The sequence below is a fragment of the Pseudophryne corroboree genome, chromosome 1 (genome assembly GCF_028390025.1).
Source record: "Pseudophryne corroboree isolate aPseCor3 chromosome 1, aPseCor3.hap2, whole genome shotgun sequence".
Taxonomy (NCBI): Eukaryota; Metazoa; Chordata; class Amphibia; order Anura; family Myobatrachidae; genus Pseudophryne; species Pseudophryne corroboree.
Genome location: NC_086444.1, coordinates 388,379,894 through 388,402,002, shown reverse-complemented (window position 1 = coordinate 388,402,002; position 22,109 = coordinate 388,379,894). Strand labels below are relative to the sequence as shown.

Below are 22,109 nucleotides of genomic sequence, written 5' to 3'. Positions count from 1 at the left end.
TGGTATCTACCTGGCATAACATGTATAAAGTGCTCTACCATGGCATAATGTGTGTAAGGGGCTATACCTGGCATAATGTGTGTAAGGGGCTCTACCTGGCATAATGTGTGTAAGGGACTCTACCTGACATAATATGTGTAAGGAGCTCTACCTGGCATAATGTGTGTAAGGAGCTCTCTGTGCTGTAATGTGTGTAAGTGGCACTACTGTGTGGTGTGATTTGAATAATGGAGACTACTGTGCGGTGTAATATGATTTAGTACTATTCTGTGGCCACACCCCTTCCCCATGAAGCTACACCCCCATATATTTTGGGAACGCACTAGCCCTATTTTACATTTTGGGGGCAACATTTCTATTTCTGGAACAGGGCACCAAAATGTCTAGATACAGCTCTGGTAACAATTATCCATGTATAGTAGACAACATATCTAATAACTTAGCTGAAGTGAAGCTTATAGATTTTTTTTATTTAATTAATTAATTAAACATTTAATTACAGTATGTCAACTTTTAGAATACTTCTAACTCTACATTGTTTTTTTAATTGACTGTTTTAATAAAGCATGTGCAGCAAGTTCAGAAATTCTACTGAATGCATATCAATGAACTTGAAGTTTCAGTGAAGACCTATTTTTCTTTCTTTTGTTATATACTGTATTGATCTATTTTGATTAAGGCAGTGGTTCCCAGACTGGGTGCAGTGGTACCCTGGGGTGCCTTGGGGCACTTGCAGGGGTGCCCTGAGTTGGTAATCTAGGACCAATTCAAAATATTTATGGTTATTGTAATAGGCAAAACCCAAGATTATGGCTTCCAATCATAACATATGCAGACAAGCAGAAGTGAATCCTGTACTTCACCACATAAGTGAAACTAAGGATGACATATTAATACAATTTACTTAATGGAATCTTGTTTTCTGAATTTACCAATAAACTTAGGTTAGTTGTGTGCCTAGGTGTGCAGTGAAAAACAGTTCTAAATCTCTAGGGTGCCATGATTCAAAAAGGTTTGAGAACCACTAGGCCCAGATCAGAGAGGAGTCTACCTTCTCTGTGAAAGTCGCATGTGTTATATGCATTTTTTACCATTGTGTGGTAAATAGGGGCAATTATCTATCTTGCCTTGGTACGTTCACCTTTGGTACTGCTCAATATAATGTGGTATAAAATAAACGGGAGGGCATTATAATGTTACATACGAGTACTAGGAACTGGGTCACTGTAATGTGGCACAGTATGAAGTGGAGGCTCTATAGTGTAGTATAATATGAACTGTCATGATGTGACAGTACACAAATGTGTATGTGAACTAGGGCACTACTATGAGGCATAACATTAACTAGGGCACTACTATGATTCAGAAAATGTAGGGCACAAATATGGGGAATAAAACTAACTGTTGCAGAAAGGTGTCTCTATAGAAGCATTGAGTCGGGGCCCCTTCAAACTGTTGCTACGGGGCTCACAAAGTTCTGACTATGCTACTGTAAGGGCTACAGTACTACCTCTTTGATATTGTACTGCAATTTCCTGGTATTAAGCTATTCACTTTTTGATATAAAATTATTTTTGTTTTATGTTATGTTATATACCTGTTTTACACTTAAGATGGACATGGATTCTATTGAAAGACAACTGGCAACAAGCATAACAAATCTTATATGAAGTAGCCAGAGAAACAGTTTATGGCAAGAGAACAGGGAAAGTGAGTGATTACTGTTTTGAAAAGTGGGAATAAAAAGGATATATTTAGAGAAAACATGGAGAGACCACACTTTTATCTGTACTTTGGTTTAGTTTCTGGGACAATGGAAACATTTAATTTTATTTGAATTTATTCTTATGTGAAATCAATAAACCTGTCTGCATGAACACCTTACAACATTGCCTGCATATCCTTCTGTCATCCAATGAATGCTGTATACCAGGGCTGGCCAAACCAGTCCTCGAGATCTACAGTACCAACAGTTCACATTTTCCAGACCACCTAGCTGGTGCACAGGTGTAATCATTACTAATTAAGATGTGCTGCATTCATTCCTAACTGACAATTCTACAGATGTCCAGGAGGCCTGGAAAACATGAACTGTTGGTAGATCTCGAGGACTGGTTTGGCCAGCCCTGCTGTATACCCTCTGCCTGAATTTAAAATGCATGCTTTCTTGGTTTACCTGTCTGATTTATCTGCCCACTTGGGCACCAGAATTATTATATTAGACCTGTTAAACCTACCTCCATAAGCACATTATCATGCTTTTGCTATGATGGCAATTAGCAACACACAATAATACTCAGTGTCTCCTACACATGTTTGGAATCCCCAATGTATCCTAGGACCCCAGCCACTGCACACAAGCTCTAACATGCATTTGGGCATATAGAATTTGTACACTCTTTCTTTCAATGGCAATCCACATCTGAGCTCTCTCATCATTTGTCCTCTATATGATCATTCACACAATCATATATGACAACTGACAGCAGAAGCAACGTTGTTTTAACCCATTCCTATACCCACCCTTCCCTGGCATTTCCACTATTCTCCGCTTCCTTGTACTCTCTCATCCAAAGTGCCAGTTACTAATCCCTACAATGCAAATGTAACAGCGATTCTGAACACACAATATCTGGAAAGCAGAAGTTCATCCTGCTGCTCAACAGTTGTTAACTGCACTCACTCATATGTGGCATTATAATCAGTACTGCAATACTTCACTAGCTATGCCCAATCTCATCTGATCTTGGAAGCTAAGCAGTGAAAGGCCTGGTTAGTACTTGGATGGAGACCACCTATGAATACCAGGTGCAGTAATTATATCATTTTGACACAGAAAGCAGAAGTAGTGGAGAAACCCTCAACCTGAGCTTTTATTCTATCCTCTCCACTTGAGGGAAGCTCTGCACATTTTTACCTTACCTTCTCTATTTACAGACCATAAACTTATTACCTACTATTCCATCAATAGGTATAGGTCTATCCCATCCTCCATGCAGATAAATAAGCCCTTTGTCTTGACAGAACATTAAGTCTTTGTTTACAATCAGGTGTGATTATGTATTAGCACTATTAAGAAACCAATATTGATATCCAAATTAAAGTGCTACATTATCATAACCTAATATTTTCACCTTACTTTGTTCATCTATACTACATTCTGACCACTTCAAAATTAATCTTTAGATCGTTATAGGCTACATGTTATCCCCTTAGAGGGCCCATTGGAGGTGCTCTCCTCGTTTTAATTTTTACTTAGTAACTTTATCCTTGTAAATTTCTGTGTGTAACCTTACTGTCTTTTTAAGAATTGATTAAAAGGTAATTTTTAAATATTTTTCATTACTGTATTAAGCGTGCCCCAACAAAGAATCTTTCTTTCCTCTTTTTTTTTGTGAAATCAATTCAGTTTGTGTTCTCAAAAACAAATTAAAATAACTAAGCAGAGAATTACTGTGCCAAGATATAATCATCATAAATACAAATAATAAACAAGAAATGTACTATTTTGTGAATGATCATTTATCCAGTGTGCCTGGGATTTTTTGTGTTTAGATAACTTCCCATTATTCAACAAAGTGAACCAACAGGTAAGTGAGACAATGCCACATTTTCACACCTTTTGTATATGACCAATTAACAATGACCACTTGAGTCTTGTAATATGAAGAAACACTTGTTAGAAAATAATGGCTTAATGTTTAACGTTCGTTCTCCTAGTCTTGGATAATATAAATTGAAACACTACAATCCCTTAAAATGATTCATTTAACAGTTCAGCATGTGGTTCAAAAGTTATTTGAGCTAAAAGTATAGCATTTCAATAAAAATATGGAAATATTTGGAAGGAAAGAGGGCTTCCTTTTCCAACTAACTAGCCTATAGTGCTTAAAAAATACTTAAATTTTGCAATCAGTTGATCATTTGGAAAAACAGAAGATCCTCAAACATTGTTTTTACAAGTTAACAATTGCATTGCTAAGGTGCTTAGCAATACTTGTTTTGATGTTGCTTTGTATCCTTTGTATGCTAAATATATTAACATTTGTGTTCTCCATTAATGAGTGATTAGTAACTGGTAAATATATCACCAAACTTGTGGTTTCTGTAAAATTGGACAGATCTTCCAAAATAGTTTTGAAATGAAGAAAATACCATCTGTGGAGGCATTGATTATTTTTTTCTACAAGCTGTGAAATGAAAATACAGCACTGTAAATGTAGCAGTATGCTTTGGATACATTCTCCTCAGAATCTCTTTACAAACTCTCCAGTAATATATAACCAGATGTACAGGGAAGGCACTGAAACAAGACATTCCCATATAGTCAAATGGTTTTTAAATTGTGTACTTTCCTAAATACAACTTCAGTATTTGGCAACCACTTCTGATAAATGATAATCATTACCTAGGTATTTCTTGAGTTTAGAGCCAAGCTATGATATGAACATTGTGTACTGTTATATACGGATATTCTACATTAAGATCTATAGCAAATGTATAGTATAATAAATACACTTAATAATAGCAAATAGTTTAATTTAAAAAAAATAGTACTTAGCATAATCACGTGAAGTTGTGTTTATTCATTGGAAGATTTGAAGTGTGTAGTGATCTTGTAATGGGTCCATTGTCTCGTCTTCTGTTTATGTCATAATATCAGTCTTCTGTAAAATGTATAAAACAGTTACCAAGTTAAAGTTCAATCTTATATTCAGTATGTTTTATTCAAATATTTTTTAGATGATATTTTTTTATATTTTCACACAGCATTCACAGCAATAGCAGGGAATATAATTTAGAAAATATGTACAACTTTGCAATAGGAACTGGAGTGAAAATTGCTCAATTTATTTATTTTTATTAAGAAGAATCAAGACTGAGAGATGGGAGTTATATGCATTTTAATCAAAGTGTCTCGTAATGAAACCACAAACTCAATCACTGCAACAATCCAACTAATGGACATAAATAAATATAACTGCTTAAAGTACAACATGCAAAAGATCAGAGTTTTTTTAATTATAAAATTCAACTAATTGCCTAGCAGATTCATAAGGCAAGCTCAAGATTTGGTGTTTGGAGCTCCCCCTACAAAAGCCATCTGCTGTTACATTTTCAGGATTGCAGGAAATATGCATGATATTAAGTATGATAATCTGTATTTGTTGAAAAGAATTTAGAAATATATTTCCATTAAAGGCAGGGCTGGATTATAGGTGGGGTGAATGGGGCGGTCATCCCAGGGCCCCCATCACATGGAAATAATACAATTCTGATTACTGTCAATTACTCTAGTTTAAAAATTCAAGTCCATTGGCGGGGAAGATGTTATTAATAAATTTACATTCTCCCTACCTTGTATCATATTGTTACCCTCTCAACTTATGATATCCCCTGTGATGAAACATCTTTCTCATCAATTAACTAGTTCAACACAGGTGATGGCAATCACACAGGGGAGGGAATGTCCAGGATCAGTGAATTTTGTACCTGATGGAAGGGGTCGTGCTGGAGGGATTTTAGTAGCACTTTAAATATCTCTGGAGAATTGGATTAGTAAATCCACAGGACTGACAGAAGGATTAATAGCAATGTACAAATATCTTATTTCACACAGTTGGACCATCTTTTAACAAAGACTATGGGACTTGTAGTTCTTTGAATTTCACAGCTGTATCAAGCCTGGCAAATTGTTCTCAGCAAACCAATCTATTTCTCAGTCCAATAAATGGCAGGCAATTTAACACACATTGTAGTTTCTTCTAGACTGTCCCTGACAACTTTATCTTAATCACTATGGGCCGAATTCAGACCTGATTGCTGTTGTGTGAAATTGTACAGCGGCTGATTATCGAAGGACTATGCATGTGCACTGATCATAATGCGCATTCACGAGGCCAAACTGAAAAAAATCCTGCATCTTTTTTGATTGCTAGGTGAATGCAGGTTAATTGACAGGAAGCGGGCATTTGGTGGTTGTACCTGCCCATTTTCTGGGAGTGTCTGGAAAAATGCAGGCATTCCCAAGCCTTTTCAGGGAGGATAAGTGATGTCAGCTCCGGTCTGATCAGCCTGATTCTTTTGCACAGACTGCACAGACTGGAAAAATCATTTAATGGTGAGTTGCAAATGGATTTGCAGCTGGCATATGCAGACTTGCTCAGGGCAGTTTTTCACTCGGTCTGGGTGGTGACTATCTGATCGCAAACCTCTGCAAATTCACAGAGGTGCGATCAGGTCTGAATTACTGAATGCCCTATATTCAGTCCTTTTATGCTTTGAGCTCTGCCAACCTTCTCAAAGCTTACTCACCAATACAATATTTCTCCTCCCTGATTGCTCTATGTTCTCAGTCTTCTACAGTTCCCCCCAACAATTATTTCACTGCCTCCTTCTCTAGATTAGCACAGGATGCAGGTGGATGTTGCTTCTGGCTTTCTGCATTTAATCTGTGTCTGCCTGACAGGAAAGGCTGTACCAGGGTCACATTATTTTTTTTTTTTCTATGTGAGTGCAGTTAGTACTCTAGAGGATATATTTACTAACAGTTAATTTTGATTTTCAGGTGATTTTCAGTTTATTTTCTGTAAATTTTAGAAATCAGGTATTCGGACTGAAAATAGGATTCGATGTTTGTGGAAATGAGGCACTATTTCCATAAGAAAATGTTTAAAAATATGTCCCTTTTACCATTAAATAATGGAATATTATGGGAGAGTTTAACAACTGTTCACAACACCCTTTTACCAACAAGAAATTGGAATATACTGAGGGGTTGATAAATGCAACAAATACAGCACAATACTGAAAATACAGCACAAAAAGCATAGAAGCGCTAACACGCCGGGCATACGTCACTTCTGCCGGCTGAGGAACTCATAGCTGATGGAACGCAAACTTCACTTCCAGTTGGCAAAACCCAGAAGTGAGGGAAAAGTAACGCTAATCACCAAATCTCAAACTCTGGGTTGCAGTGTTTCTCAAACTTGTTCCTCAAACAGTTCAGGTTTTCCAGGTCACCTAGCAGATGCACAGGTGTATCCATTACTCACTGACACATTTTAAAATATCCACAGGTGGAGCTAATCCCTTGTGATTCTGTGAGGCGACATGGAAAACATGAACTGTTTGGGGTCCTGAGGACTGAGTTTGGAACCTATGGCCTGATGTGCCTTATAGTTACATGGTCTTATTGTTTTTAAACTAGTACAGATCTTCTCACTGCAGTTATCAAGTATTCTAAGGCAACAGAATGGGAGATGCAAGGAGGTGGCTCACTCCCACCCAAAAAACAAACAAAAGAAAAAACTAAGAAGCAGCAGACATTGTGCTGAGTACCAGGGTGCAGTGCAGTCAACATCTAGGGGACATAATCCTCTTTAATGCTGTTCATCCCTCCCCACAGCCCTTCTCCACCCAACATCAGGACCCTTCTCCTCCTTCTGACTCTGTGGGCTGGGATCAGCCTTGCGTCCTTCTCACCACCCACTTCATATGTTCCTCTGCTCCTCTCCCACAGCTCCCACTAACCCATCCCACCTTGCAGCATCCCCATCTCTCTTGTGGCACCCCCTGACCACCCCCTCACAGCAATGTCCCTCTCAACATCCTCCTTCTCATTTCTCACTGGGTTAAGCTGAAACTCTAAACTGTAATTTTTCATTACCCTCCATGCACAGTCAAAGTCAAGGTGTGTCCTATGAGTGAATCCTGTCTCTTCATCTTCTACATATACTGTAAGTCACTCACATGTTACAGTTATGTTTTAGGGGCATATTTATTACACACATTTTGTGGGAAATTCCATAAAAAACTGACAATTTCAGGGGAATATCCTTAAAATGTAAGTTTCCCTTGCTTTTTGACAAATCCAGGGGCCAATATCTCTGCTCATACTCCTGAACCTCGCTGTGGCCTTCAACACCATGGATCTTCCTCTCCTCCTCCACACCCTTAAGACCATTGGCCTCTCTAACACTGTCCATGCTTGGTTATCCGCATACCGCTGGAATCTCGCCTATGCTAGCAAATTGAAGGCTATTATGTTTTCTCTTTAGTATCTATCTTATTTCTTCTTAATGTAGAGTCCACATGCAATTACATGTTTTGTGAAAATCCCCAAAAAGCTGCTGATAGGAGCCCAAGATCTTCCAATTATTGTGAGCTTGGTTCTGAAATAGTGATGTGAGTGACAGGTCCTATCCTTCCCAATGAGAGTGTTATTTCTAGTTCAGTCTTGTTTGCTAACATTTTTGCCTTTGTTGTGTTTATTTATTTATTTATTAACAGTTTCTTATATAGCGCAGCATATTCCGTTGCGCTTTACAATTAGAACAACAGTAATAGAACAAAACTGGGTAAAAACAGACAGACAGAGGTAGGAAGGCCCTGCTCGCAAGCTTACAATCTATAGATGTTTATATTTTAATTTCACTTCTGGTAACTTTTTCAATCATTTTGTTATCAGTATGACACTGGCTCCATACCCTGACTGTGCTTAGTTTGATTTTTCTTTGAAGATGACTTCTGCCCTTGGCTTCTATATGAGTTTAGTTTTAGCCTCCTCCCAATTTACCTGTCCATTAAATGTGTGTTTGTTTCTACACCTGGTATTCAATTCCTTATCAGTTACTTACTGATCACCAATCCACTGCTGATCATTACAAAACACCAGTTTACTATTTCAGAAAAATGTAAAGATATGCCACATCAATTATAATACATTTATTGTTCAAAAATGTAGCTTTGAAATGAAATTATGTTGCATTGTTTAATTTTATTCTTTGTATGTTAAAAAATGAAATACAGCTTGCTTTTCTGGCCTGTATTTGGAGTAAAATTACAGACGATACTAACTTTCCGTATGATATTCTACAGGAAAGTGGTATATTGCTGTTATGCACTCTCTGTTATTCTGAGCTACAAAATGTTCTTTTGCTTTTGGCATGTGCTCCCTATTTTTTGTTTTTAGTACAACCTTCCTTAGTAATAAAAAGCATGTGTTCCAGATCAATGCAATCACATATCAAACAAAAAATCAAGAAAAGTAAGTACAGTACTTTTTTTTTAACTCGGCAAAAATGTCTAGAGCACATGAAATCATTGTAGTTCTTTTATGCACACATTATTTAGTCTTTTGAAAGGAAACCACAAAATTCATCTTAAAATTGAAAAAGTTATAGCCTGAGAAAAATGGAAAGGATCTCTCTTTTCTGTTTGTACTGGTTAAGTTGAGGTTTTGAGACTTGTTATCGTTGAACTGTTTTGTTTTTTTAAATACAGGGTACATCCTAAATTATTTGTTAACATCTTAATTTAGAGAAATCATATATTCTATTTTTTTGTAACTAGGATCCATTAATAAATGGCAAACACTAATACATTTTGACTGCTGTTATTGTAAATGGAAATAATATGAAATGTATTTATCTACCATTTACAATATCCTGTACAACAAAAGAGTCAACATATTACATTTTAATGTAATCAGCTCATAAATATTATATCTAGAAGGAAAACTTGTTGGAAAAGTTTACCTCATCTCCATGAACCAATCATTAGAAAATTGTCCATTCAAGATCCTCATTTATTATCATAATGAGATGTTTTAGTCTTATATTTTGATACTACTACTACTACTAATAATAATAATAATAATAATAATAATAATAATAATAATATGCTGATACTTGACTTAATTCAAATAACATTGTCATATGACAGTACCAAAACAAATATCCAAATCAAGTGACAGATTATATATATATTTTTTTTTCTGTTTTATAGTTACATGAAACTATAGGAAGGGAGTAGATAAAAATGTAATCAATATAAACTCACTTGGCTAGGCATTGGTTACCCTATTTAGTAAATATTATCTATATTCACTCTGGCATTGATTCTACTAATGTCTTGAATCATGCAATAGGTATGTAGCATCATTCTTCCATAATAGTCACTCACTGACACTTAGTTATAAGGGGTTACAGTGTGCGTATAAGGGCATTGTCATCCAGGAAGACACCACTGAAGACACTCTGAAGCCTTCCAAGTGCTTCAACTCAGTACAATTACATACAGTAATGCCTGTATTAAATCTGTGCTAGGAAAACTCTGTACTGGAGATCATATATCCTACTATCTGCCATCCACAGACACTCTCAATTAATCTGCTGAAATCCATTTTCTGTTTCAGAATACAGGTTGAGTATCCCATATCCAAATATTTCAAAATACGGAATATTCCAAAATACGGAATTTTTTGAGTAAGACTGAGATAGTGAAACCTTTATTTTCTGATGGCTCAATGTACACAAACTTTGTTAAATACACAAAGTTATTAAACATATTGTATTAAATGACCTTCAGGCTGTGTGTATAAGGCATATATGAAACATAAATGAATTGTGTGTATGTACACAAACTTTGTTTAAAGCACAAAGTAATTAAAAATATTGGCTAAAATGACCATCAGGCTGTGTGTATAAGGTGTATATGAAACATAAATGCATTCTGTGCTTAGACTTAGGTCCCATCACCGTGATAACTCATTATGGTATGCAATTATTTCACAATATGGAAAAATCCGATATCCAAAATACTTCTGGTCCCAAGCATTTTGGATATGGTATACTCAACCTGTACTACTGCTAAGGTAGGCTGAGGCTTTGGCCTAGACATCTGCCAGACTGCCTTGATTAAAGTGATAAATAATCAGCCAACTGCCACTGTCCCTGACACATGAATAGCAGGTAAAAACCTAGGTATCACCATTAAGGCTAAAAACAACTAGATTTTGCCCCCTCCAGTTCGATCTATCATAACCCATTCACAAACTGGAGGCAAGTGGCAGCTGCAATCTATTGTATAGCCTATTATAACTCTTGATGCTTATGTGTAACACCCTAAAATTGAGGTTTCAGCTCCAGTCTAGTCTCTACCTACTACAGTGGTAGCCATGAAAGCTAAGGAACTGCAGCTTCCCCTGTCCCATTATACTCAGGAGCTACAAATGTCCTGTCCAACTGCATCTGGGACTCATCTAAGATTTTCACACCAGGGATGCTCCTTTCTCACATAGACCTTCACACTCTCCAGTCACACATGCTATCTTTGGCAAATTATATACACTCTTACACCAAGTACCTACAGGACCTTGCCATGCCAGCCTTTGACTCCATACAATTAGAGCTCCCACACCTAACATTCTCAAGTTTCATCTAGGCCCCATCACTAACTTTATATGCAACTTTCTTTTGTCTAGGCCTCATCACCATTAAAACATGTACTTTATATAGAACCCCACAATCACTTCAATAACTGCCATAATTCACCTACAGTTAGACTGCTGGTTCTATTATCCTGTAGTGTAGAAACACAAGTGCAGAGATGCCTTGATATGGCTGGTGCCTGGTGGCTTATCGTATTTTTGTGCAAGTGTATGTACCTTCATACTCTGCATTTTATTATAATGTAAGATGTAAGTCTCTTTTGCTGACCCATTGAAGTGTGTTGAGGGAATTTGTTTTTTCTAGTCTAGATTAACCCCTCCCCAGTCTGCACCAAAAAATTGATTGAGCCGCTTCCATTATGTGTATCACTGTTCTGAGGAGCATGTTTGGCATCAGTAGCTGTATGGTATACTGACGCTTGTAGTAACATAATGAAGAATCATCTATACATTATACAGTATATACTATATTTGTATATACTATACATCCTTTACGTTTAATTGCATAGAAAAAGTTAGGTTTTTGTTAATTGCACCATTTCCCTTTTCCTGAAGTTTCATATGTCAATGATGGAATGTAAGTTCTAGTAAATGCACTATTGGTTAATTAATTTATGACACCATGCATCATGATGTTTGCATCATTCTGCAAAAGTTAAACAGCAAGGCGGAGTGCGAGGAGGAGGGAGGGGGAGCAGTGGCATGCCCCGGAATATTTCTGGTGTAGCCAGTCTGCACTGTGCAGCTGGTCCCAGAAATTTTCCAGGCATACCACTGTAGAGGTTAAATGCTGTCTGCAAGACTTCCAAGGGCTTCCACAGGCTGTAATTGCAAAAGCCCCAGCAGACCAAATAGCATGGTTATTTGAATCTAACCCTTAATCAGCTTTTTATTTATAAACAATTGAATCTGAATGTATTAAGGCACTAGGTTTTCACTTCCAAAGCTTCTGTTGTTTTGATTGTTGCCTATGAATGGATGGATAAGATAGACACATTGAAACATAGGCCGATATTCAATTGTTGTATCTCGTCCTATCGCTCATCTAAATAAAAAGGAGATTGTGGGGCGATATACAATTGATCTTTTTTTCGTGGCTATCGTGACATTAGAAATGGGTCACTTTTTGTGTATTTCAGCTTGCCATCCCGGAGGTGTATAAGCTGGATGTCAGGTCCAGAGCCTTACCTCCGGCGGGTGCTCCCACAGGTTACTGTCCCGCTGGTTGGTGCGGCGGCAGGGAGCTGCTGGCGGCGGGTCCTCCTGGATGGATGTGCGGCTGCCAAGGGCCGGGGGACGAGGGTCTGGAGAGCTGTGCGCTGCAGCGGGGTTCTCTGCAGTAAGGTCCTCTTGTAGTGACACAGTATAGTGTGTCAGAGACAGAAGCTGGCTAAAGCTGTGTGCTAACAGCTAAGTATGTCTCCTGTGCTGGGGGCAGCCATGTTGGAGACGAGAGTATTACCAATGAAGTTCCCAATCTGTGTCCAGCCAATCCTGTGTGTTCTACCCTTACAAAAGGGGCATGGCTCAGAGGGAGAGTGCCAGTGCATCAAGTTACCTCCTTGTGAAAGGTTCTCCAGCTCTGTGCTCCCAGGTTACTTCTGGTTCCCTGGTCCTGGTTGCTCTCATCCATCGGTTACCTAAACGCTGCTGCAGTCCAGCTGTCTAAGTCCGTTGCCACTCGTGGAAGCGCTCACGGGGTCCCAGGTCGTAGAGGAGCTCCAGGTGCTATTGGCGGTTCCCGCAGACATCTTCATTTTTTCAAAGTCCAAGTTCTTCAGCCTTATCTTTCAATCACAAACCACAGTCTTCATTTCTTCAAAGTCCAAGTTCTTCAGCCTAGTCTTTCAATAACAAACCACATTCTTCATTTCTTCAAAGTCCAAGTACTTCAGCCTCGTCTTTTAATCATAAAACACAGTCTTCAGTTCTTCTTTACCGGAGTTCTTCAGCTTCACTCTTCAAGTCATTTAACCATAGACTCTAATTCTTCCAGTTTCTTCTATTTCTCCAATATTCGTGTACAGCCTGATTATTCATTAAAACTACAGTTATCGTCCTATGAAATCCTCCTTTTCTTTATGCCCTCTGGCCAATGTTAACACTTAGTTTGGCTTCCACCCCATGAGGAGAAATTACATTCAGCCACCTCATTTACTCTCCACACAGGTAGCTGTCCCTTCAGCCAAAACTTGGTTGTCGGTACCCCAACCTACGCCGAGCGTGACAGTAAGCACTGGCCCAATGGATCTGGCAAGTGAGCAGGCTACCGGGGGCAATGTCTCTGTGGATATTCTGTCTCGTCTAAATAAACAGGAGGTCATGCAGGCACAGATTGTACAGTTCATGCAGAATATGTCCACTCATTTGGATTCTCTTCACGAAGCCATTTCCACATCTCGGACTCTGGTCCCAGCTTCCAATCCGCCAGCACCTAATCCTCTAGTGTCGCTTCCAGTTCCTCGTTTACAACTACCACCACCCAGTAAATTTGACTCAATGCGAGATCCAGTTTGAGCTTCAGTCATCTAACTTTCTGTCTAATTGGACCAAAATCGCATACATCTTTTCACTTCTGACCGGACCAGCTCTGGATTGGGCTTCACCCTTATGATAACTGAACCCATACTCTCGAATCATCTGGAATTCATGGCAACTTTTCATAAAATCTTTGACAAGCCAGGCCGGACCACCTCTGCCTCTTTGGAGATTCTGCGTCTGCGTCAGGGAACCCATTCCATCACCAATTCGTGATCCAATTCCATACTCTGTCTTCCGAAGTGGGCTGGAATGATGAGGCTCTCATTGCTGCCTTTTGGCATGGTCTCTCTGACAAAATTAAAGATGACCTGGTCACTCAGGATGTGCCAGATAAGCTCGAACAGCTTATTTCTTTATGTAACAAGATTGCTCTAAGATGCAAGGAGCGCTGTTTTGAGAGAACAAGGTTCGAGCGACCCAAACCTCAGGCCTGTCCCACTCCTAGACCATCCTCACCGTCTACTGAAGAACCCATGTAGGTCAACCGCTCTCGTCTCACCAATGAGGAATGTCAAAGACGCAGACAGGGCAACCTCTGCATGTATTGTGGGGCGGCTAACCACTTTGTTAAGTCTTGTATTCAACAAATTGGAAACTCCCGCTTCTAGCTTATGCAGGAGAGGTTAAGCTATGAGCATTCCCCAACCAATTTACCAGGAAGGAATCACTGTTGGCTGTATGTCTGGAACTTCCCTTTACCTCCCTTCATGTTACAGCACTTTTGGATTCTGGAGCAGCACAAAGTTTCATTACTTCCACCTTAGTCCGACTGTTTGAAATACCAACCTCTCATTTGGAGCGAGCTATCTCTATCACCGCGGTTGATGGAAGTTATATCCCTGAAGGGATCATCACCCACCGTACAGTTCCTCTGAAGATGAAAGCTGGTATTCTCCATTCTGAAGTTATCTCTTTCCTGGTAATTCCCAAAGCCTCTCAAAAAATAATCGTAGGATTCCCGTGGTTACAGGAGCACAACCCCCGCTTGGATTGGCAAACTATGGATGTACTCGCCTGGGGGTAGTCGTGTTCTCAAAGCTGTTTATCCACCGTGAAGCCACTCCTTACCCTACACTCCACTGATCTCCCAGATGCTTATCAGCCCTTTCTAGACATCTTCAGTAAGCAAGGGGCAGATACATTGCCTCCCCACCGAAGTTGGGACTGCCCTATCAATTTACTGTCTGGTAAAACACTTCCGAAAGGACGAAAGTACCCTTTATCTCTCCCAGAAAACAAAGCAATGTCTGAGTATATACAGGAGAATTTGGCTAAAGGGTTCCTTCCCCCTTCCTCTTCTCCAGCCAGGGCAGTGTGTTTTTTGTTAAGAAGAAGGACGGGGGTCTATGGCCTTGCATCGACTATAGGGGTCTCAATGAAGTTACAGTTAAGAACAGATACCCCTTGCCCTTGATTCCCGAACTATTTGACCGAGTAAAGGGGGCTACCATTTTCACCAAATTGGACCTGCATGGAGCTTATAACCTTATACACATTTGCACAGCAGACGAGTGGAAGACTGCGTTCAATACTCGCGACGGGCATTACGAATATCTGGTGATGCCCTTTGGCTTATGCAATGCTTCAGCAATCTTCCAGAATTATGTCAACGTATTAATCCGAGATCTCCTCTACAAGTGCCTGGTTGTGCATCTGGACGATATTCTAATATTTTATAAAAATCTGAAAATCCATCAGGAGCAGGTCAGAGAAGTCTTGAGACATCTAAGGGAAAATCAACTCTTTTGTAAACTGAAGAAGTGCACATGTGAGGTTCCCTCCATCCTGTTTTAGGTTACATCATTTCCAGGAGGGAATTACAGATGGATCCTGCCAAAGTCCAAGCAATCAGAGATTGGACTTTTCCTACCACTCTGAAGGGAATCCAGCATTTTTTAGGCTTCGCCAATTTCTATAGGAAGTTTATTAGATTATTCCTCCATCATTGCCTTGATTACAGCAATAACAAGAAAAGGGTCTAATTCTGCAGCATGGCCACCTGAGGCACTAAAAGCCTTTTTGTTTCTAAAAGAGTCCTTCATGTATGCTCATATCATTCAGAAACCTGATCTTAGTCGTCCTTTTCAGGTGGAGGTGGATGCTTCTTCAGTAGGAGCGGGGGCTGTCTTATCCCAGTACTTCGAAGATCAGAAAGCTCATCCTTGTGCTTAATTTTCCCGAAGATTCTCTCTGGCAGAACAAAACTATGCCATTGGAGAACCAGAATTGCTTGCCATAAAACTTGCTTTTGAAGAGTGGAGGTACTTGCTGGAAGGAGCTCAGCACCCAATCTCAGTAACCACGGATCACAAAAATCTTTTTTATCTTCAGACCGCCCGATGTTTAAACCAGTTGGGCACTGTTCTTCTCCCATTTTTCTTTCCAGCCCGGTTATTGTCCAGGGTCTCTTAATCGGAAAGCAGATGCACTCTCTCGTTCATTGAGTTCAGATGAGTCCACAGATCTTCCGGATATACAATTCATCCTAGATCCTGCCTCCTTTGCTGCAACTCATACTACTCCGCTTCCTCCACCGGAAAAAACCTTTGTTGCACCAGAACTCCAAAAAGGACTGCTCACGTGGGCTCATACCTCACTGTGTATGGGACACGCAGGTAGCTTCAAGACTCTTAAGTTAATCCAACGCTCCTATTGTTGGCCTCATCTGAAGATGGATGTTTTGGAATTCATAGCTGCCTGCCCAAAGTGCGCCCAACATAAAAGTCCAAGAGGATCACCATCAGGTCTTCTTCATCCGCTATCGGTTCCACAAAATCCCTGGACACACATCTCCATGGATTTTAGAACTGACCTACCTGTCTCCAGAGGACAAAACACCATTTGGGTCATTGTGGACCGATTTTCCAAAATGGCGCACTTTGTCCCACTCACAGGTCTTCCAACCGCTCCACAACTATCAAATTTGTTCATTTCAGACATCTTCTGGTTACATGTACTTCTATGTATGTGTATGTATGTGTGTGTGTTAATAAAGTTATAAGATTGTGCTATAGATTGGAAATTTGTTTAATGTGTTTGATTTTATACTGTATGTTATTGGAAAATAGAGCAATAAAATGTGCTCTGGTCATACCTTGCAAGTTAGCTTACCCATTTGACCTTACCCAAAAATGGCAAGTCTCTCAAATCAATATATTAATCCATTACAAGAGAGGGGCTAATCTAGACAAGTAAAACACACAGAATTCCCCAAGCACATTATAATGGACAAGTAAATGAGATTTATACCTTATATTATAGTAGAAATGCATAGATCTCATTTATATATATATTTTCAAAAATATGCTTAAGCCACCAACCACTTCACAGCATCTTTGATATTGGAGTCATAAAACTACATCATAAGAGTACCCACTTTGGGTCATACATTTGTGTATTTCTCCATGATAATAGCACATACATTCATACAGTATATTTATAAATTGATAGCTAACTCACCTGGAGGCACCCCCAGAGCCTCCAAAAGGCACTACAAGGACTAGTATGGTCTCCAACTACTGATCCCTTGCATGGGGCTCAGTGTCATTTGGAGGATCTTGGAGTGCATCCGGGTGAATTAGCTCTCAATTTAGAAAAATATATGTAGCAATTCACAAATATATGACCCAAAGTGGGTACTATTATCTTGAATTGTTAAGAACACCATATCAGATGGTGAAGTGGTTAGTGGCTTAATCATATTTTTGCAAATATACAGTATGTAACTGAAACCTCTGCATGTCTGCTATCTCATTACCTGGTCCATTATAGTGTGCTGGTGGAATTCTGTTTTTTTTTTTTTTCTCATTTCATCTTTTCACCTACTTCCTGTTTGGTATAAGTTTTGATTTGGTCTCAGAATTTGTAAGGAAGAATCTGAGTATTGTGCTTACTTTTTATATTACAAAGAACATTGTGAAATAAAGAACAAAGCCACTGGATTTTATATAGCAAATATTGATAAATATATTTGCAAACAACTGAAGATAAAGGCAAAATATTTTTTCTTTGTTGGAAAGAAGTGATTATAACATAAAGTCATATAGTATAATAGAATACTGTGATTTAAATGGGTAATGTGTGAATGTTTAGTATGTGAGAAAATGCTTCTTGTAGTGTGCCATTCTGTTTTCAAAAAGCCCCTAAGGAGAAACTGTTGAGGTTCAATACAGTCTCCAAGGTAACAAACAACTAATATCTAAGATTGGTATTCCCAGGGGACAGCACTGTTTGACAAGAAGAAGGAAAACATATCATTGTCAACTTGCATTTTAAATGGACCTCAATTAAAGATGCATCCCAAAATCATTTTGTCCAGTTTTCTTTAGCTTTGGCAGTTGAATGTTAGTCTGTCTCCTTGACCCTATCTATTTGGGTGAGATAAGAGTTTTGTTTTCCCCTGTTTAGCCTATGCTCATGTTGTGATAGTTGTCAGAAAATGATAGGCAGCTTCTACAGATAAAGTTCTGTTCTTTTAGTTTTGCAGTATGGGTCTAATCCTGATTTTATGGAAATTCATTTTAAATATATATGCATTATAAAAATATTTAACAAATTAAACTAAACATTTTTTAGGCTTAAGAAAATAAATTATATATATTGTTTCATTAGCTGAAAAGAAACTTGCAAAAAAAACCTTTTTGGACTATATTATTGCCTTATATAGTCACTGTAATAATAATAATAATAATAATAATAATAATAATTTTGATTATTATTGTTATTTTTCATTTTATGATGCCGTTGGGTATAATCCAAATGTAGTCCTTTGCAAAGGGTGCAATGCCTCATGGGATTTATAATTTATATTTTACTGCTCTGAGTCTCAGCAATAAAAGATAAACTACAAATCCCATGCCACACCTTCTTCTCTGGTCAGTTCAGCGTCAGCGCAGACTGCAAGGAAACAATGGAGTACTTAGCTGCCTGTCACTGAGTGCCCCAGTTCTCAGTGCTGCTATAGAAATCTGGGAGATTATACCCACCTGGTACAAATGGTATAGCCACTGATTACTGGTACAGACCATGAGAAAACGTTTCTGTACAGACTAAAATGGTATAGCTGGCAGGTACGGGATTACCCCAATATATGAATTTAGAAGCAGTTGTGCTGTAGGCATGTTTAAAATTAACAGCCGACCTAGGGGTATATTTACAAAGATTCGTGTTTTTGCCGTTTTGAAGGGTGTTTGAACTCGAATGGTATCGGGTGCATTTTACTGCAACTTTTTGAATCCTGATACGATCATTCACTAAGCTGCCGACTTTTCCCAATTCGTATTTTCCGATGTCGATGTGATTCGTAATGTTAGGCAGTGTTTTACGGGAGTGATGAGTAAAACACTGCCTGACAAAACACAAGTAATCCCGGCCGGATCTGTGAGATCCATGCAGGGCTTCATTGTGTACCTTAAAAAGGTGTTTAAAGTCGTTAAAAATCAGAAAAAAATTGCGTGGGGTCCCCCCTCCTAAGCACAACCAGCCTCGGGCTCTTTGAGCCGGTCCTGGTTGACAAAATATTGGAAAAAAATGACAGGGGTTCCCCCATATTTCATCAACCAGCACCGGGCTCTGCGCCTGGTCCTGGTTCCAAAAATACGGGGGACAAAAAGCGTAGGGGTCCCCCGTATTTTTTAAACCAGCACCGGGCTCCACTAGCTAGGAACATAATGTTAGGTTCCTGATGCTCAGAACAAGGGAGATGTTATGAAGCGAGTCCAGAGCACCAGGACGTAATGCTGGGAAAGGGGAATGGAAAGGGAATAGCCCCTGGCGCCCTATCTCCGTTGTCTCGCCCGTGCTGTCAGTACACTCTTGCGAGACTATGGTTGCTTGAGCCCATGGCAGCCGCGTTTGAAGGGCAGATTACGTCTGCCCAACTTCGATGCCCCCTCAGGTCTTAATGAGAGACAAAGAGTGAACCGAGACAGGGTGATAACAAGGGGCCCTCTGACTAAACAACAAGGCCAGGGGCTACTAACAAACCTAAAACCAAAGTATGTGCGGCTTGCCGCCAAAGGAAAAGAACAACAAAGGAAATGCTGACCACACGCCGACACAATACTTTTGTGTACCGGCGGTGACAGCATAAGCAGAACCCTCTGCAAAACACCAGTGACAGAAATAATAAGGGAATACAGTGGCCTAGGCCGACGGACGCGGCAGTGCCGCTACTCACGGAACCGGTATGAATACTGGCAAATGGACAGGAACTCCCAATGCTGCTGACACAGACTCTCAGAACTGGAGGACAGGTAGAATCCCAAATGACAGACCGGTAGACACCAAGAAGCCAGAAACTTGACCAGGCACAGGCAAAGGTACTGGACCTCAGGACAGGAACGCCTCACGGCAGGACACGGGATCAGACATAGGAATCGACACAGGGACTGACACAGGAATCGACACAGGAAGCGCAGGAACTAGCAGGAACCAAGCTCAGAACTCATGCAGACTGGAAATATCACCAGCGTCTGTGAATAGCACTGAGCCAGCATATAACAGAGAGGCCTAATTAATAATCTCATGCAGCTGCCCTGTTGCATGACTCCAAACTGACAAGATGCAACTAGCAGCCAGGTGAGGCTGAACACATGGGAACAAGCTGCAATTACACAGACTCACCAGCGGCAGCAACCAAGAGTACTCTTAAACAGAGGAACGGGAAATCCTGGCCTGCGAAACAACTAATAAACATAAAATAGGAATGAACCACTACCTGTGGTTCATAACAGTATCCCCTCCTTAAGGGTGAGTTCCGAGCACCCCATGACACCCACGGGGAACATGAACAGAAGAATAACATAAAATACCTAACTGACATGCAAAACAGGAATGAGCCACAGCCGTGGCTCATAACAGTACCCCCCCCCTTGAGGAGGGGTCAAAGGACCACAAAATACAGACTATCCAAAACAAGGGATACAAAAAAAAACCTGACACACTGGTCTAACAGACACGAAAACAGAAACAAGCTGCAACCACAGCTTGTAACAGTGCCCTCCCCCTGACGGTGGCCACTGGACACAAGATAAGGAAAAAAAAAATCTTTTTTTTTTTATATCAAGGCAAGAGTCAAAAATTATTTCTTTTTCTTCTTCTTCTTTTTACAAAGCTCTTTACGTCTGACCAAGGTAATTCCCCAAACATTGTCTGAACTGATGGTACCACCCAGCAAGGCTGCGTTCAAATCAGAGACAGGTTTCTTATCCTTGGGAGCTGAACTTTCTGGCAAAGTACTATTATTAGAAGAAGAAGAAGTCAGAAAAGCACATCCTGCAGTCAAAACAACGGGCTGGGACTCTTGTGCCGAGTTTACAGTATTTGGTGGACTCTCAGCAGACAAGACGGGTGACTTAGAGGAACCTGAACCAATTTCTTTGGAACCATATCTTTTAATAATTGCATCACTGAATGCTGGGGGATCCTGAAGAATGGGATCTTCAGCTTTCATTAGGCTGGTCGCCCACTCAAAAGGCTCTCCTCTAAAAGAATAAATCAGATAAAGCACAATGTTCTCTGAAGTGATGCCCAGAAATGGTCTAGACAACATAATAATGTAATAGTGTTTGTAAAGCGCCAGAAATTGGGCTAAGTCCCCATCAAAGATTATGGATGTTGAGACATCAGAGTCAGGATCTGTTTCCTTCCCATCTGACTGGAGTGCTTTGCTAGGACCTGGTCACTATTGACCTTACTCGAGGCTGAGACTCTCTGAACCCTACCCGGGGCAGTGACTTTCTGAACCCCACACGGGGCAGTGACTTTCTGAACCCCACCCGGGGCAGTGACTTCCTGAAGCCCACCCGGGGCAGTGACTTTCTGAACCCCACCCGGGGCAGTGACTTTCTGAACCCCACCCGGGGCAGTGACTTTCTGAACCCCACCCGGGGCAGTGACTTTCTGAACCCCACCCGGGGCAGTGGCTTCCGGGAACCCCGCTGGGGCAGTGGCCTCCCGGAACCCCGCTGGGGTCAGCACCTCGGATTCTTTTACTGGGACCGAGCCCTCGGCCTCCCCCACTGGGACCGAGCCATCGGCCTCCCTCACTGGGACCGAGCCATTGGCCTCCCTCTCTGAGTCGATAATTATTGAAACTTCTACCGGGACTATGACTTCCGGGACTTTTGCTGAAGCTATAACCTTCAGCACCTCCACTAATGCTACACCTCTTAAGTTCTTTCCTGGGGAAGCGACCTCTAGACCCTTCTTAGAGGCTGCGTCTCTCGAGACCCCACTTGGGGATATTACTTCAAAGATCCCTTCTGGGGTTTTGTTTCTCGAGTTCCCTTCTAGAACTATGGTTTCAGATACCCTTTCTGGGGTTGCGCTCTTC

At 40.2% G+C, this 22,109-nt stretch overlaps 1 pseudogene; it reads left to right on the top strand.

Annotated features, from left to right (window-relative positions):
* Positions 1 to 2,702: 2,702 nt before the first annotated feature.
* LOC134945750 (5S ribosomal RNA) lies at positions 2,703 to 2,820 on the top strand (annotated as a pseudogene).
* The last annotated feature ends 19,289 nt before the right edge of the window (positions 2,821 to 22,109 follow it).